General features: G+C 40.4%; 1 long non-coding RNA gene across 1 annotated transcript in view; it reads right to left on the bottom strand.

The window, feature by feature from the left end:
* The window catches only part of LOC110257269, a 47,399-nt gene continuing 31,894 nt past the window's right edge, over positions 3,070–18,574 (bottom strand). Inside the window, exon 3 of the long non-coding RNA XR_002339670.1 lies at positions 3,070–3,547. This is a non-coding gene — a long non-coding RNA (uncharacterized LOC110257269). The remainder of the gene's footprint in view (positions 3,548–18,574) is intronic.

The raw sequence follows: 18,574 nt of genomic DNA, 5'->3' as shown, positions 1-18,574 counted from the left end.
AGGACCAAATACAGCGGAGAAAGTCTCTTAGAATCCTTATTATCTACAACACTGTTTAAAGTAACAAGTGTCTTGATGAAACTGCAAAGATGGGTGAACCTGAGAAGTTTTACAAACAAGGGCCAGAAAGGGAAATTAATAATACAGCATCTATTATTTCAAATATTCATTTAAATATGGAACATGCCATTGATCTTATCTTTATTTAGTATCAGGTCATTATTATTCAGGTTTAAGGTCTAAAATCACATGCATAAAGGATTTGCAAAGACTTCACTGGGCTGAAGCCTAGGGGGGCTGTGTGGCCTCCGTGTTTGGAGATCTGCACCGATGGCCATTACAACCCAGGCTCTGCTATTTAAAGCTAAGTGACCTAAGCCAGTGACTTAACTTCTAGAAAATACCATTTCCTCTTCAGTAATGCACAGACAATAAAAGTGCCTATTATAAAGAGTTGCTATGAAAATTAAACAAGAAAACACACTTAGCACAACGTCTGGCATATAAAAAGGACTCAATAAATATTTGCTATTCTTCTTTTTAAATATTGTTATTAAAGTGTATGGTCTAATTAGTTGATAAATAACATAGAATCTACTTCTGCAAGGTCACTATATCTACAACTCTTTCCTACGGCACTTTAAACTTTCATCAGTTTCCCCTGAGAAACTTCCTAAACAGATCTCCCCTCCTGGCTCTGCCTCTTGTAGTCCACTGTTGTGAATTGCCAACAGTTAATCTTCCCAGTTCACAGCTCCTCTCAGGTCACTCACCCACTCAGCAACCTTCAATGGCTCCCCATTGATTCCAAAGTCTCCCTCCTCCCACCACCGCCTCTCCCCCCTACTTATTATCTTATACTTCACTGTAATTGGACATCTCACTCTTCCTTAAACATGCCTTGCCATTTCCTGCTTCTAGGTCTTTAATCCCCATTATCTCCATCTCTCCTAATCCAGTTCACCATTCATGCTCCAGCTCAAATACTTTCCCTCTGTCCACTCATCTAAATGTATGACATCTGCTCTCTCATTCCCAAGGCACTTTCTTTGCACCTCTTTTATGTCATGTCGCAATGCCTTTCATCATGATTATTTTGGCATTTGATGAATGTAGTCACACAATGTAAGCTTGTTGAAAGCAGAGAGAGACAGAGATTGTGTGTCCTTAACATTTTTTTTCCTTTTTTAGCCACACCCGCCACATATGGAAGCTCCCCGGGCCAGGGATCAAAACCCAGCCACAGCTGAAACCTACACATGGCCGTGGCAATGCCAGATCCTGTGTGCCGCAGTGGGAACTCCCCTCAACTTTTTAATATATGCATGTCTTGCATGTGCAGTGATTATAAATCAATGTTCACTGATTATTTAAGTTTAACATGGGTATGTTTTATCTCCCCTATTAAATCTGTCGATAGTGGGGACCATATCTAACTTACTACTATATCCTCATAGTATTTAACTAATGTCCTGCACAGCAGTTAAGTACTCGACAAACACTAGTGAAACAAGTAAGGTGGTAGATTGGACGAATGGCTGAAGAAATAGATAGATGAAATGATAAATGGATGGATGGGGTGGATTTATACATTTTTCTAAAGTTCTTTGGCTAACAGTTCTTCTAGTTGTTGGCCCAGTCACCAACTCACTTTGAAAGAAGCAATACTCAGTGGTACTAAAAACAGGGCATAGAGGGAATTCCTGATCCACTTTTGACAAACTAGTCATACATATAAACCCAACCCTCCTTCCTGAAACACCAAGCTGTTTGGGAGGGAATGTCCTTCTTTCTAAACCTCATTTCATCCCACAGGGATCCAGGGTGTTTACACTGCCTTGTTCCTGTTACAGAAGAAATCTAATAAAGAAGATAAAAACTAATTCACAGTAACATGGTGGTGCCCTCTCAAGGGGAATTATATTTTAAAACAGAATCACTGGGAGAGAATAGTATAAATCCAAAGAACTGACTTCCTAACTCTGGCATATTTAGTGCTGCTTCTTCTGTGTCATCTGGACAACAGAATTTAAAGTAGACCATGAACCCAGACATATATTTTATTTTATTTTGTCTTTTTAGGGTCATACTGACAGTATGGAAGTTCCCAGGCTAGGGGTCAAATCAGAGCTACAGCTGCGAGCCTACACCACAGCCACAGCAACACCAGATCTGAGCCACATCTGCAACCTACACCACAGCTTACATCAACACCAGATCCTCAACCCACTGAGCAAGGCCAGGGATCAACCCAAGTCCTCACGGATACTAGTTGGGTTTGTTACAACTGGGCCATGACAGGAACTCCCAGACATATATTTTAGATATAGTAAGCCCACAGAGACAGCCACTGAAAGGACTGTTCCTATAAGGATAAGGCAGGCTGTGGCATATTTGTCACAGTGCTAGCCCAGCAAGAATTTCAAGGTCCAGAACCTGGACTGTGGAGACTGCTTGCTGAGGGGGCAAATTCTTGCATTATGTGCCCAAATAAGATATGTCTGGATGCTGGAGTATAAAAGGCAGTTGATTCTCCTCTCTTCCAAGCCAGGAGATTTTCTACTTGTCAAGGTTGGCCATGGCCAACAAACTGTGTGGGCCCCTCTCTGAAGTATCAAAGAGGCAATGAAACCCCTATCACCACTCAGGTCCTACAGGATGTTCATCCTTCATACAGCTGATAAATCACCAGCTATCTGTCCAAATATGGATGAAAATCAAGTACAAGCAACCTTGATACAAATCCCAGGCCTCATGCTCACCCATCCTTCAACACAGACCAGCTTCTGTGGTCTAGCTCAACACAGCAGTTATTAGAATCTGCTAAGCAAGTTTTAACAAATATTAGGTTTTAGCTGTGGATTATCGTGAGAGCATCTATGAAGATCATAGGAAGGACAGGGTCCATTTTAAAACACTGTATAGAAAAGTGTTTTTGTTTATCACAAGGTTAACTCATGGTACACTTCTCCCATGTCTTCTGGGGTAACTGGTAAGGCAATGTAGAATTACAAGGCATGCCAAAACCCTAACATGCCTTCAGAATAATTCAAATTATTAAATGTTTAGTGGAATTTAACCATTAATGAATTTTATTGTGTTCACTTTTTGGAAAATTGCCACCCTATACGCACACATTATGTTATAACTAACATGTCCCTACAGCCAAAGTATTATTTAACCAGGAAGTTAAGTAATATTTATAAAGTTACCTTTCTATAAATGAAATTGCTTTTAGGTATGCCATCTCAAACCCTCGAAACAACCATGCAAGTTGGGGATTATTATTTTTATTATTATTAACATCATTATTATTTTATGGGTTTTTAAACTATGCTAGCCAACTTCCCTGAAGTCATAGTAGCTAGTAAATGATGGTTTCTAGGACTCAAATTCAGGTCTTGTAACTGACTGTTCCATGTTCTTCTCACTGCACGGTGATTCTTCAGCAAGATCTTCCAGAATTTTGCCATTTTCTTCTAGATTAGTAGTCCTGTCGAGTTCTGCAGATAAGTCCTCTGGCAGCAACAATTACCCTCAGTAGCCCCTAAATAGCCAAAAATATGCTAATCAATTCACTCTGCCTAATTCTTAGGCCCTCGCTGAAGGCTTTAACCTCAGTAAGTGTTCTCTAAACTGGTGAATTCTCGGAATCTAGGCTATACATGCTCACTCCTAGGGCCTCAACCACTTTCTAGGAAACATTTTGAGGTATATATACACACATCTGCATATCTGTGTGTGTATAAAAGTGTGAGAGCGTGTGTACGTGCCTTTTCACCTCTCTCAGTTACCACCAAATCTCTCAGGGGCTAATCAGGACCTAATTCGTGTGAGGTGTCAAACTATAATCTAGGGATCTCCAATGTTCATGAACCCCACAATTACTTTCAATGTCTTAACTGGAGGTGCTGACAGCCACATAAAATCTCTTGTCCCATCAACGTCTCGCTAAAAGATGGTGGAAACTGCACCTGCAACTTGACTTCCTTAATCTGTGTCGCTGCCTTTTTGAAAAGCACTAATAAATGTCAGTGGCATGAAGGGCAGAGATTATAGGCTCCTTCTTGTAGAAAAATACCACTGTCTACTGGCTGGAAACTAGAAGCGTGTCATTAGCCGGGATTGTTAAGCTGTGCCCTGCTGATCCCTGTGAACAGAGTTGTCAGTGAAGGACTAGAAGCTGACCCTGTGTGTATTTTTTGAAATCCATCCAATCCAATGGCCAAAGTTCATACCCATATAGCAGAACAAAACACATATACTGGGATCTGCATCTAGGAACACTTCCGTGTATGAGTCTACAAAACTGACCTATTGACTGAAATCCTAGGGAAGTTGATAGAGAATGGTAAGAATTGGGGGTAGGTATTCTAGACCAGAGCTGTCCAGCCATAAAAAAGAAAAGAAAAGAAAAAATGCCATTTGCAGCAATATGGCTGGACCTAGAGATTATCATACCAAGAGAAGTAAGGCCAACAGAGAAAGACAAATATATGATATCACTTATACGTGGAGTCAAAAAAAATAATACAAATGAACTTATTTACACAATGATACAATTGAACAGAAATAGACTCAGAGATACAGAAAACAAACTTATGGTTACCAAAGGGGAGGGGGAAACGGATAAATTAGCAGATTGGGATTAAAATATGCACACTAATATACATAAATAACCAACAAGGACCAATGTATGGCACAGGGAATTAAAATCAACCATAATGGAAAAGAATCTGAAAAAGGAAAAAAAAATATATATATATATAGCTGAATCACTTTGCTGTACACTTGAAAGTAATACAACATTGCAAATCAACTATGTTCCAATAAAAAGTGTTTGTTTTGAAAAAAGGGGAGGACAACAGAATAAAGCTGTGCAAAAGAGCTATACACAAGCCACAGAAGTGAACCATATGTATAATTCTTAATTTTCTTCTGCTCACATTAAAAGGGTACAAGAAACAAGTAAAATTAATTTAATAATATATTTCATTTAACCCAATAGATCAAAAGAGTATCATAACAAATAATCAATATAGAAATTATTGAGATGTTCTACATTCATTTTTTTAGAACTAAATCTTTGAAATCCAATGTGTATTTGACATTTTCATCTCAGTTTGGACCAGTCACATTTCAAGTGTGTAAAAGCTGCCTGTGTATGGAACAGACCGGTGGTTGCTAGGAGTTAGGGAAGAACAGATAGAACACAAAGGATTTTTAGGGCCATGAGTCTACTCTGTATAATACTGTAGTTGCGGATACATGTTCTTATACATTTGGGCAAACTCACAGAATCTACAACATCAAGAGTAAGCCTTACAATAAACCATGGACCCTGTGTGAAACATGTCAGTGTAGGTTTATCAACTGTAACAAATGCACCACTGCGCTGGGGGACATTGATAATGGGGGAGGCTATGCATGTGTGGGAGCAAGGAGTATATGGAAGGTCTCGGAACCTTCTAATCAATTTTCCTGTGAACCTAAACTTGCTCTAAAAAAACCAAAGTGTATTTATGAAAACAGTTACATAAGCCTAATGGCTATCATATGGGACAGTACAGTTCTGGAAGAACTGCATCGCACCGTAACCCTGGACAAGGGTAGGTTGCTTGGAAATGCAGTTGAGTTCGCCAGGATTCCTTGGGTTGCCAGTCTCAGAGATACAACTCAAACCACCATGCGCAAAGAGGGGAAAGGGCAGGAACTCTGTTCAGCCTCAAAGATCATTCTCACATATCAATATCTATTTCTACCTCCACATGCCAGCTTTCCCCACAAGCACAAACTACAATTTCTAGAAGCTTATGAATGTATATCATTCAGCATCATACCCAGAGCAAACAGAGTTCCTCTCCATCAATTCGACGTGAAAAATCCCACAGAAGCACCGATTAGCCCAAACTGGGTACCTTGTCCACCCACTTGGCAAGGAGGGCATGGTACTGTGTTTGGAATCCTCTACTGCACTAGGCACCTGAGATTCTGGTGCATATTCCAGAACGTCCTGGCTGGAGGGGTGAGGAGGCTCGCTTTCCAAAAGAAAAGGTCATGCATGCATACCAGGCCAAGCACCTTGTGGCTCTGGGTCACAGAAACTAGGGAGGAGGACCTTCCTAAAGGACCAGTTTCCACTAAAGCAGCTCTTTCCAGAGATCAATCAGGAAGTGCCAGCTGCTACAAAAACTCTGCTGGTCCTGCACACCCAAGGGTAGCTAGAGGAAGATGGTACTTGGATCCAGGATTGAAGCTCAGAATTCAGCCTTCCTTTCACTACAGGGGTGATTTCCATTGGAAATGGCACCACATCTTAAAGGGGATTTTAAACTTTACTGTGGCAGTTCTGATCATCACAGTGATTAGGGGGTATATTTGGCATTAAGCATACAGGAGGCAGAGAAACCTGATAGGCAGATATGTTTCTCTAAACCCTGTGCATACTGTCAAACATGGTGACAGTCAGCAATATCCAGCTGAATGGTATTAAGAGAAACACCTGCAGACAGAGCTTGACAGTGGGCAGAAAGAGAAAGTCTGAAGCAGAAAGCTGCAGGGAGAGGATGGAAAGGAAGCCATCCTCCCAGCCCTGGCAGCTCTCCCTCCTCCTGTGAGCTCCTCTTTCCCTCTCCCCCGCTCTTCAGGCCTGTTTCTCCTCCTTCTTGGTCTTCCCCAGCCTGAAGGTGGCATGAGAAGCCTAAGGAGAGCATATTCCTGGCAGAATCAACTACCAGCAAATATTACAAAGATCCTAAACCCAGACCTCACACTGACATTTTCCTGGGCTGTGAGACAACAACCACAGAGAAAAAAGGACTTCACTGGCCAGATGCAGAAACTGAGAGGAAACCCCTACTGGAATATTACAGAATAATTTTAAAAGATAATTATGGAGACTAAATAGAAAGATCGACATAAATCAGGCACATCATAAGTTAAAAGGCAGAATGCTTCATTTTACGTACCCTACATTACAACATTTTTCAAAAATGTGTAACTATGGAGAAATTTGGCAAGGTAGGAGCATAATATTTTCAAAGAGCAAAAATAGTTGCTATGATAGTATAGCAGGATTTATTTATCAAATTTTAATAGTTTTCTGTTATAATTAAATATTTTGCCCTAAAAAACATGTTCATTTCATTCTACTTCCCTACTCAAAGCATCCCTCATTCCCATTAGTTTATTACTGGACTTTGCTAAACTTCCAAATCAAATGGGTCCTAACTTCCCTACCAAAAAAAAAAAAATGGATGTGCTTTACTAGATTAGCAATTAGCATCAATGTTCCAACTAAAAAACTGTTTTCCATTCATTTCTCTCAGAACACTAACATCAGTCAAACCCTCCTGCCTGATGTTGAAATAAACCACTTAATTTTAATAACAGGCTACAGTAACTCTTTAACATAATAAAAGCCTACAGAACACATGCACTAGACATGTGCATTTTGCAGGAGGGTAAATTAGAGTTTAATTTTTAAGATGTGGATAATGGTGGAATTTTTTAAATAACATACATAGGAATCATAGAAAAGTTTATTCAAGCTTTTGCAATGTCTGACTCAGATTATCTGCATCCCTTTTATCCACAAAGAAACAAATGTTACTCTACCTTATTGATCATAAAAAATCAGATTCATCTAACCTCATTCTCCTCCACTTCTTTGCATCCATCAAAACTGTTGACCGTTCTCATCAAAATCCTTCCTTTGTTTTTCACAAAAGATTACTGTCCCAATTTGCTTCAGGCCACTTCTTGTAGGCATGGGCAAGGCCACCACTCAGGATGAGGAAGCAGCAGGGGGAACTGCTTCTCGATTTGGGATCCTGCTTGGTAAAAACTCTGACTGGTGAAGTAGAGTCTGGGGGTGCTCATCATAACCGTCAAGGGAGGGACTGTGGAGTTTACTTCACGAAAGAAATAGCAAATCAAGAAATTTAGAGAAAAGAGCTTATTCCCTGGTCAGAGTCTAAAGATCTTTAAAACTCGCCTAAGTTGGTGAAACTGAGGGTCATCATCAGTTAGATCCATCACACCTGTAATCTGCCTTCACCAATCAATTGGGTTTTTTTTTACAATAACTGGCATTTTCCCCAAGTCTCACGTTGCATAAATAAAAAGATGCTTGCCTGAGGTTTTTTTGTTTTTGTCTTTGTTTTTTTCAGGAAGTTGGGAGTCAGCTGTGCCCAGTTCCAGCTCCAGCAGGTTAAGACTGGTTACCTGACCCTCCAAATGGGCATGCGCAAATGTCCCCATACTCTTTTAACATCAGAAGGTCAAAATTCCTGCCTTCAGAGCATGCAGAATGCCTCCGTTTTCTGCAGACACATCCAGTGAAGAAGCCTGTCGCATAGTTGCGCCTGCGCAGAACAACAGTTCTCTTACCTTTTATCTCCCGCTACTTTTCCCTAGGCTGCCCCCACCTCAGCTTTATGTCATAAATATTCCGAGCTCCTTGCCTTCAGGGAGGCGGATTTGAGATCTGCTTTTGGGTAAACTCCCCTGGTTAGGTAAAAATGGCACCTCCCATGGGGCACCCGCAACTCCCCTCACATTTTTCAGCCTGGAATTCACCTGCTCATACCTCCCCTCATGCCCAAGTCCTGCCTTTCCTCACAGCCCCAATTCAAGGTCCTTCTCCATAAAGTTTAACCTGACAGCCCCAGCCTGAGCAACGGTTCCGTCCTCCGAACTGCCTGACTTCTTTACTTGGCATTTAAAATATGCTGGTTTGGGAGTTCCCATTGCGGCGCAGAGGAAATGAATCTGACTGGTATCATAAGATAGCTGGGTTCCATCCCTGGCCTCGCTCCGTGAATTAAAGATCCGACATTGCCATGAGCTGTGGTGCAGGTCGCAGGTGTGGCTCCAATCCTGCGTTGCTTGTGGCTGTGGCATAGGCCAGCAGCTGTAGCTCCAATTCAGCCCCTAGCCTGGGAGTCTCCATATGCCACGGGTGCAGCCCTAAAAGCAAAAAAAAAAAAAGAAGAAAAATATGCCGATTTTGTCTACTTGTTTTTGCACGTAACTTACAAGCTTCTCTAGGGCAGAAATTACCTCCTCTCTCTCTGAAATCCCCAGCATTTCAAACAATGGCCACTCAAATCACAAAGAAAACAGGTGCCTCCCCTCACTTCCCCACAGCCCATTCCATGCCATGATCATTCTGAGCAGAGAAGATTTGGCACCAAGGGTATGTCCTCGTCCATTCCCCTGCTTATACCTGAGTCACAGGGTCAGGGCCACTACAACTTGGTTTCTTCATCTATAAATGAGCTGTAGATACAGCACAGGTGTGGTGCATGGCTTAGTGAGTAAATGGCCATAAATGCTTTGAGCTCCCCGGGCAAAGATGCCAGTTATTAGTGTTATTCCTCACTCCTGGTATGTTTTGCGGGAAAACAGACTGCTTTGATTCTCCATATAATTCACTGACTCTTCTGGAGTTCCCAGTGAACCCCATGCCCTCAACCAGCGATAGAAATAGGATCTATAAACTCGTTGCCTGAGTCAGTCACCCTCCTCTTCTTCCTGCTAGAGGCAGTTTCCAGAAATGAGCAGAGAAAACCAGCTGCAAAAGGGCAGGTGGGCCTGTATGAAAGGACCGTGATGCTACACCCTAAAAAACTCAGAGAAAGGCAATTACTAATTGTAAAGACCATTTTAACTTTAATTCATGGCTCAGAACATCATACCCACTGAAGTCCCATATGTGGACCCTAAAAGCATTCCAAGTGTTGCAGTATCTGAAGGCCTATGCACATTGGAACAGACAAACTTCCCAATTAAATTAAGAAAGGTAATGTAAAACTTGAAACTGTAATTGGCACCCTAAAATTTTTCTTGGATGTATTTGTTAACTACCTTGAGCTTCTCTTTTTTGTCTATAATAAAAAATGAAGAGTCCAATCTCTTAGGAAAGTGATGGCCAAAAATGGTTTTTTAAATGCCTTCTTTCATTAAGAATTTTAGGAAATTTTCTTCCCATTTACAGCTATAGCTTTTGGGTTGGTGATAATGAAAGCAGTTCTATCAGAGATCAGAATGATTTTCCCTGGATTTATTTACTGGGTTTTCCATTAAACTAATTATATAAAATTTAAAACTTTTGAAAAATTCAGACAGGTATTTTCACTTGAGGGGTGCGTTTTGAGCTCTAATTTGTTCTCATTGTTCTTATTTTCCAAGTGCCATGTCCCAAGTCTTACTGTGGCTCAGAGATGCAAGGTAATCGTGGTGATGCAAAGCAACTATTTCCCATGATGCTCTCTGGTTTGAGAGTTTAGGAGAATTAATAGTCATGGACACTAAATTTAATGTTAATAAATTGAAAATGAGTCACTTGGCTGAATTCATATTCATATTAATATCTTGAGGGATATTTATTTTAATCCAGTCATGTGACAAAATTTATTGAATACATGTTCTGGGCCTGGAATTGGATACAGAACCCCAGAGGCTAGAGAGAAAAACAGTAAGCAAGCTTTGCACTATAATGATAAATGCTATAACTGACGTAAGTTGTAAATACTAAAAAAAAAAAAAAAAAATTAGGTTGTCTTCTAAAAGGTTTTTGAAATCCCAAAAAGGTTTGAGAAGAGGAATGGAGGGCAGGAAAGATTTCCGTAGTTCAGGGACTCCCAAGTTGAGGTTTTTCAAAAAGTAATCATGGAGTTCCCTGGTGGCCTAGGGATCAAGGATCTGGCATTGTCACTCCCATGGCTGGGGTCACTGCTGTGATGTGGGTGTGATCCCTGGCCCAGGGAACTGCATATTGCCAAAAAATAAATAAATAATAAATAAATAATCACACTGTAACAATAACAACTGCATAACTATGAGCACAGCCTTGTACCTAGAATTTTTGTAGGCATCATCTCATTTGTCCAAATAGGATCTCTACATTACAGATGAGGAAACCAAGTCTTAAAAAGGGAAAGATTACACAGAAGTGTGTGATCATTCCAAAGCATTTCAGTGAACTAGCTAGAGAAACAGGAGTTGGAGCACATTCAGATTTTCCCCAGCTCAGCCACCAAGACCAATTGAATTGAGCTCATATTAAAACACATTTCCTTTTTTTTTTTTTTTTTTTCTTTTTAGGGCCCACCTTTTTTTTTTTTTTTTTTTTTTTTTTTTTTGTATTTTTACGGCCGCACCTGTGGCATATGAAGTTCTCAGGCTAGGAGTCAAATTGGCCACAGCTCCTACAGCTGCGAGCCATAGCCACAGCCACAGCCACGCCAGATTCAAGCCTCATCTGTGACCTAAACCACAGCTCACAGCAACCAGACCTTTAACCCACTGAGCAAGGCCAGGGATCAAACCTGCATCCTCGTGGATACTAGTCAGGTTCCTTAACCGCTGAGCCACAACGGGAACTCCACTACACTTTTCTAAAAAGAAAAAAGGTCAAGGGGAAAAGGAAAGGAAATGTATTAAGTGCCTTATCACTACTGCTCCTTCCCATGTTGTCTCACCCTCCACATCCCACCAAGACTCCAGAACAGAATACTGTCTGTCTGAACACCTTTTCCAGGATGGAGTCGAGGATGTTGGTCATGTTTTATTTATTCGGGAAAAAATTCAAGTCCAATATACTCAATATCTTAACCTCAACTTTTTCAGAATGATTCTCATCCTACTTTTTCCAAAGGCAAAATAATAATAACAATATTCTTTAGGAATCCCCCTACAGTGGTGAAAGTAGGATTTGAATCCAGCTCTGTTCAAATCTAGAGTATTTCATAAAAACCCATTATAAAAACATTGTTTTTATAACATCCCAGCCACCTTTTAGTTTCCACATAAAATTAGCCCAATGCCTTCATTCTTTTCTCAGATTCTCTTACCCAAGATATCAATCAGTTTGTATATCTGCTTCTGCTCCTTCACTGGATTCCTAGTCTTTGATGTGCACATCCCAGAATTTTTAACAAGCACAAACTGCTCAACATTATACTGAGGTGTGGGGAAGCAAATTAGGTAAGAATAGATTTTGTAATGTAAAACTTTTTCAAAGCAAAACTAAATTATAAACTGTTTATAGATAATACAGATGTGGAATTATGTATTTTTTAAAAAGTCAATGGACTGCTAAATACACGATTGGAGATAATGGTTTCACAAGGGAAAGGAAAGTAGGTGGTGTGGAAAGGAAATGAGATGGGGGAGAGAGATTTGCGTAGGAAGGGTTAAAACGTATAGATAAGGTTCTAGTTTTTAAGCTGAATGGTGAATACATATTATTTTGCTATTCTTTACATTATCAACATTAGCTTATATATATGAAAAATTCATAATTTTTAAAGCAAGCCAATCAGATGTTCACTTCAAGAAAAGGATCAATATTCAATCTTAACATCAAAAGATATTTATACATTAAAGCTTACATGTCATTATCTTGAAGTCACTTGTACCCATATGGACCCCAGATAAAATTTCCCCAAAAGAAGCTACTGTGACTTTGAGCAGATAGGATCAAATGAAGGCTGCTAGGTCTAACCTTTGTTACCCATTATCACAAAATAGCTGCTTTGACAACTGCTGAGACCAGCACTAACCTCTGTGGGAAGACTGGCAGGTTATTTACCCCACTTCCAAGGCATTAAAAAGAGAATATGAAATTTTAGAGGCTACCATTAATAGACAGGCCAAATGATACCCTTGATTTTTGTTTTGTTTTATTGTGTTTACCAGTCTCACTCAGCCATCTGTGGGAGAATGTTCTGGGAACACAGCCATGATTTTATTCGGTTTTTTGTTTCCTGGCTTTAATAAATTAATGAGGTGTTAACCAAATTCATACATGATAGAGTACAATAAACTCACAAGGTCTGAAGATCTGGACCAGCCCTGCCAATCACTGTAATCCCTCCAGGTGCATCTTTTTCTTTCTTCCCCTCCTAGAATGTACTGATATGCCAAGCTACATTAAATCTGTCACACATAAAAATACTAAAAGAATGTCACACATCCAAATACTAAACGAAAACTTCTCTACGTGTAGGAGACTCGGTGCTTTATCAGGAACAGTGATAATTTTATCACCTGCACATAAGAACCATATTAACTTTACTACCAAGTTCTAAGGGAGAACAATATTTAAAAGTTGAGCAGGGTGGGGAATAAGAGAAAATCCAGAGTTCTGAACTAGAATCTAATATAAGAAGAAAGACGGATTTGCCTTGATCCAGAAAGCAGTGAACTTTCCTAATTCTTGGTACAGAAAAATTAAAAAAAAAAAAAAAAAAAAAAAAAACAGATCTTTTCTTGGCTAAAGCCGTGCAATTTGGTCCTAGTGGAGAGAGAACACTCAAATCAGGCCCATCGATGTCTAATTGGTTCTAAAAAACTTCCACCCCCATAAAGACTATTTCTCTCCTTGCTCCACAGCCGTCATAAGGAACAGACTTTCTTCTTCACATTTGGAAGTAGCTTTCCCACCAAGTATTCCCTTAATAATAAAATAAATAATAAAATTATTATCCTAATAGTTTTCTAATATCAAGTCATGATGTCTTATGGATTCTAAGATGTGAGCTTTATAGATCAATTTTCATGGAAGAATTATCTGTCATAATCATTAAGATCAGCAACTAATTTTTGAACACTGCATAAGTTTCAAAATTACACACATTATGGGGATGAGAAAAAAAAACTGTCAAAAATTCAGAATTAACTTTTCATCCATATCACAACTGCTCTAAATAAAGGAGTGATCATGAAATAGATGAATCAGCCACAAGGGATGTGTTAACACATGTTCATGGGAATTCTGTATATAAGATGCAACAAACATGCAGAAAATCTGTTGTATCTTTCTGAGTCTCATGGTACCTGGAAGGGGGGAAATCCATTTCCTATCTCGTCCAAAATAGCATAACCTTAGAGCAGAAACACCAGACCTCAGACAGAGGACTCAGGTTTGAAATCCTTGGCTCTGCTACTGTGTAACTTGGGGCAATTTACCAGCCTCCCGTGAAACCATTTCCCCATACGATAAATGGAGAAAACAACCCTTTATCACAGAGTTGCTGGAGATTAGATGAGATGATGTATGTAGGGTCCTGGTTAAAAGTAGATGTTAAAATTAATATCATCTCTGGGGTTTGCTTTGCTTACCCTCCCAGCTCTGCAACCTCCAAGCTTATTTCAGATTGCTCCCAAACTCTTCCATAGTAGTCAGGATTCTTGTAAATACAAACAGCAGGTACCCAATGCAAACTAGCTTAAGCAAAAAGAGAATATACATATAGGCATTGAGAAAGTGAGTACATAAATGGATACTGGTCAGACCATATGTAAAAAGAGAACTCTGATCCACAGCCTCTGCAGCAATCAGCCCAAACATTCAAAACTTGGAAGATAATTTCCAACTTCCCTAATTTTTGACTGTGCTTCCAATTTAGGACTAACCAGCAAAAATCAAATATATTCCCCTAACCAATAACATAGGATGCTCTGCTTCTAGTCAGCCTACCACCAGTTTCCCGAGGCCAACAACCTCCAATTAAGGCAGGTTTTCCATTTTCCACTAGAAAGCCTTCCCTCTCCTCTGCCTGCCTTTGACTCTTCTCCAAATACAAGTGGTGGTGGCTGACTTCTTTAATACAGCAAGCTCCAAATGAAAAGTCTTTGCTCGTTCTCATTTGGGTGGTCTTTGTTTATCTCACAGCTTGAAACCCATGGGAAAATGAACAAAGGCATGGCTGGATCCAGCAATTCAAGTGATGTGCCCCTAAGCCTTCTCCCTCTGCTGCCTGGCTCATCCCTCCTCTGGTGCCAGCAATCCTCCCCTGCTGGAGGCAGGCTTCTTCTGGACAAGTAGGCAAAGGACCAGGCATACATGGCTCATCTTAGAACTAGGGCAAGAAAAGAACGTTCCTCTCTCATCTTCTGTCATTGGTGATGTCATCAACCACCACTGTCACTGTGGTCAGCCCCCACTCCTCCCGTCTGAATCCTGGCCTCTGCAGGATAACAGAGAGGCACAGAGCTCCAGGTATATATAGGTGACACTGCCCCTTTCAGCCTCAACCCCACTCTCCTCTCCCCTACAAACCACCTCAGAGAAGGCTCTGATCAAGGTCACCAGGGACCTCAACTTTTCCAAAGCCAGTGGTCAATTTATTTATACTCCTCACATTATCCAAATTGATTGTCCACCTCACCCTAGGAAATGACTACAGCTAATCCCACAGCTCATGATCTTGCTTCTACTTCACTAAGAAACTAAAAGTAATCAATAGAAAACTGCTTCAGGGAGTTCCTGCCGTGGCTCAGCAGTTAACGAACTTGACTAGTATCCATGAGGATGCAGGCCTCGCTCAATGGGTTAAGGATCTGGCGTTGCTGTGAGCTGTGGTGTAGGTTGCAGACATGGCTTAGATCTCAAGTTGCTGTGGCTGTGGCGTAGGCTGGCAGCTGCAACTCCAATTCAGCTCCTAGCCTGGAGACTTCCGTATGCCAAGGGTGCAGCCCCAAAAAGATGAGACAGACAGACAGACAGACAGAAAGAAAGATTGCTTCATTTTCCTATCAGTAACTTTACCAACCTGACTTAGTTTGCACCATATACTCTGCCTCATCTCAGTGACAGAAGATGAACTGTCCCTAATCCTATCTAAATCCAAACCCTTCCCTTGACAGTCCCCAGCCCCTTTTACATTCTCAAGGTCTTTACTAGTATAGTTATTCCCTCTCTTTCCTACATCTTCAGTTCTCTCTTTTCTATAGGATCATTCCTGCCAGCATATATGCATGTTATAATATTTCCTTTTTAAAAAGCAAAACAAACCAAAACCCTTCCTTTGGGAGTTCCCCAGTGATAGGTGGCTAGGATTCGGTGCTTTCACTGCTGCAGCCTGGGTTCAATCCCTGGCCTGGGAACTGAGGTTCCACATCAAGTCATTGTATACAGTAGCCAAAAAAAGAAAATATTTTTTGAAAACATAAAAATTTTTTAAAGAAACTTATTTTTTTAAAAAAACCTTCCCATAGGCATTCTCTTATGTATGGCACAGCAAGTTAAGAATCCAGTGTTGTCACTGTAGTGACTCAGGTCACTCTTGAGGTGCAGGTTTGATTCCCCAGCTGAGGAAATTCTACCTGCCTTGGTCAAGGCCAAAACAAACAAACCAAAAAATACACTTTATCTTAACCCCTCAGCCCTCCTCCAACTACGATTCCATTTCTCTGTTTCCCCAGAGGATTACTTACGCTTCCTCTCTCCTCTTCAGCCCACTCTCCTCTTCAACCCACTCTCATGCAGCTTTTAATCCCCTCCTCTCCACCAGCACTCAGGTGAAGGAAACCCCACACTCTAAAGACAGAGAGTGGCCACATCGATTGACTTGGCAGTGGGATTATGTTTGAAACTCTGCTGGGGACCCCCCTGCCCCTGGAGCACCTTCTGCAGAAGAGAGGAAGGAAACTTTGTGAGGATGAAGACAGCTGACCTTCTATGGGGGGGTGCAGGGCTCTGCCACAGCCCTTGGCTGCTGCTCTGTGCAACCCTGAGGCTCATTACAGAGAGCAGAGCTTCTCAAAGCTGATGACTTCACCTTGCTAAATCCAACATCAGTCCTCAGTGTACACAGCCTCCAGCATCATTTATGCAGCTAACCCCTGCCTCCTTCTTCACTTTCTTCCATAAAATTCAGCTTCTCAAGTTCTCTCCTTAGGTCATAACTTTTCTCTTCTCCCTCATCTTGTAGAGCTACATGATGCCCCAGGACTCCTTGCTTGGCCCCTTCTCCAATGAATGGAGACTCACTTCCTAGGTGAGCTCATCCAGGTCTAGACCATCACATGTCATCTATTCAGGTAAAGGCCAACTTCTTACCAAGCTCTGAATTGATATATTCAACTGCCTACATTTATATCTAGCTCTCTGCTTAACATTTCCTTTTGGGTGCGTAGTAAAAATCTTAAACTTAATATGACCCAAACTGACCTTCTGATTCTGTTCACTTTTGTACTAGACTTCCCTCATTTCAGTAAATGACCCAGTTCGGGTCACATGCCAAATGCCATGACCCATGGGAGAAAGAGTTCCCAAGAAGAGGGGTGGGAAAGCCCACTGGCTAAGCGAAAGCAATTGCTCCCACAGCCCCGGTGTAACCCCATCCTCAACCACACTTGCAACCCAGCATTGGACTTTGCCTCCTGCCTCACTGAGAAAATTAAGGTGTTAATTTTCCCTACACCTGCACTTTATCTCCTTTTCCTCCAGTTCAAAGCCAGCTCTCCACTTGTTCCCTTGGCCCTGTTCCTTTGTTTTCTCTCCTTGGTGGTGTTCTATGGATAATCTCCTTCCCCTGCAGTTCATTCTTTTCTCCCAACTGAGATCTTCCCATCAGCCTATAAACCCATCACGTCTGCACCACTGTAAAAAGTTCTAGCTCCTGCCTATATGTCTCCTCTTCTTTTCAGTCAGCCTTCTTAGAGGTACAATTCACTTTCTGTACTTAGTTCTCACAGTCCCCTCAATGACATAGCAACCTGGCCCCACTGCCCTTTTTCTGCTGACTCACCTTCTCTGACCCATACAATTTTCCCATCACCATGAGCTCTTCTCTCCTCCTCTACATGCTATATACCTTGGAATATAGCATGTAGAGTGATCTGAAACAAACACAATAATTGGATTCTCAAAACAACAGGCCAATACTGCCTGAAAGTTCAGCCTAGAGTGGAACAGCTGAGAAATATTTTTCCAAATTTCTTAAAAATTAGCTTAGAAAAATATATGCATATAAACCCTTTATTTTTTATTAATTTTATAATAAATATTACTGGTAGAAGTAATCAACTAAAAATAACTAACAAAGTAAAAAAACGTACATGGAAAACATTTAACAGAATTTTTTTTTAAAAAAACCTGATTGAAGAATGACTATTTTGTTAAAAACTAAGAATTGTCCTATGAAAAATAATCAAAAGCACACAAAACTAACCACAACTAAAATTTCACATGGTAATAATTTTAGGGATTAAGTTTGACAGACAAATCAACCCATCTTGACTAAATTTGGAGCTGTAATACGTTAAGGGGGCAAACTTAACTTGGTTGACATAATGACCACAAAATAAAACAATGCAACAACTATAAACTGGTAAACTGCCTTTGTGAATTTCCCATGAAAAAGAATTGCTCCAAAGGAAAATAATTTTGGTAAAACAATAATGAAAGTGGAAAACAACAGATTATTTTAGCTCTTCTAAAAGATGAAATTGATTAAGGCATTGAACTGACTTTATGGAATTATCTCCATAAACTATGTCATGAAATTGTACCCAAGTGTGGATAGCAATATTTTTTTTTTTAATTTCCCCAACACATTTTTTTTCTACTGTACAGCATGGTGACCCAGTTACACATACATGTATACATTCTTTTTTCTCACATTATCATGCTCCATCATAAGTGACTAGACATAGTTCCCAGTGCTACACAAAAGGATCTTAAAGTGTTACATTCACAAATACAAAGAGTGAACATGTGCAGAGTCAAGTTAGCAGGATAAGAAAAAATTCTATTCAGTTGGAACCGCAAGATTGAAAT

The sequence above is a fragment of the Sus scrofa genome, chromosome 16 (assembly GCF_000003025.6).
Source record: "Sus scrofa isolate TJ Tabasco breed Duroc chromosome 16, Sscrofa11.1, whole genome shotgun sequence".
Lineage (NCBI taxonomy): Eukaryota > Metazoa > Chordata > Mammalia > Artiodactyla > Suidae > Sus > Sus scrofa.
The sequence above is the reverse complement of the archived record's forward strand: the minus strand, read 5'-3'. Positions and strand labels throughout refer to the sequence as shown.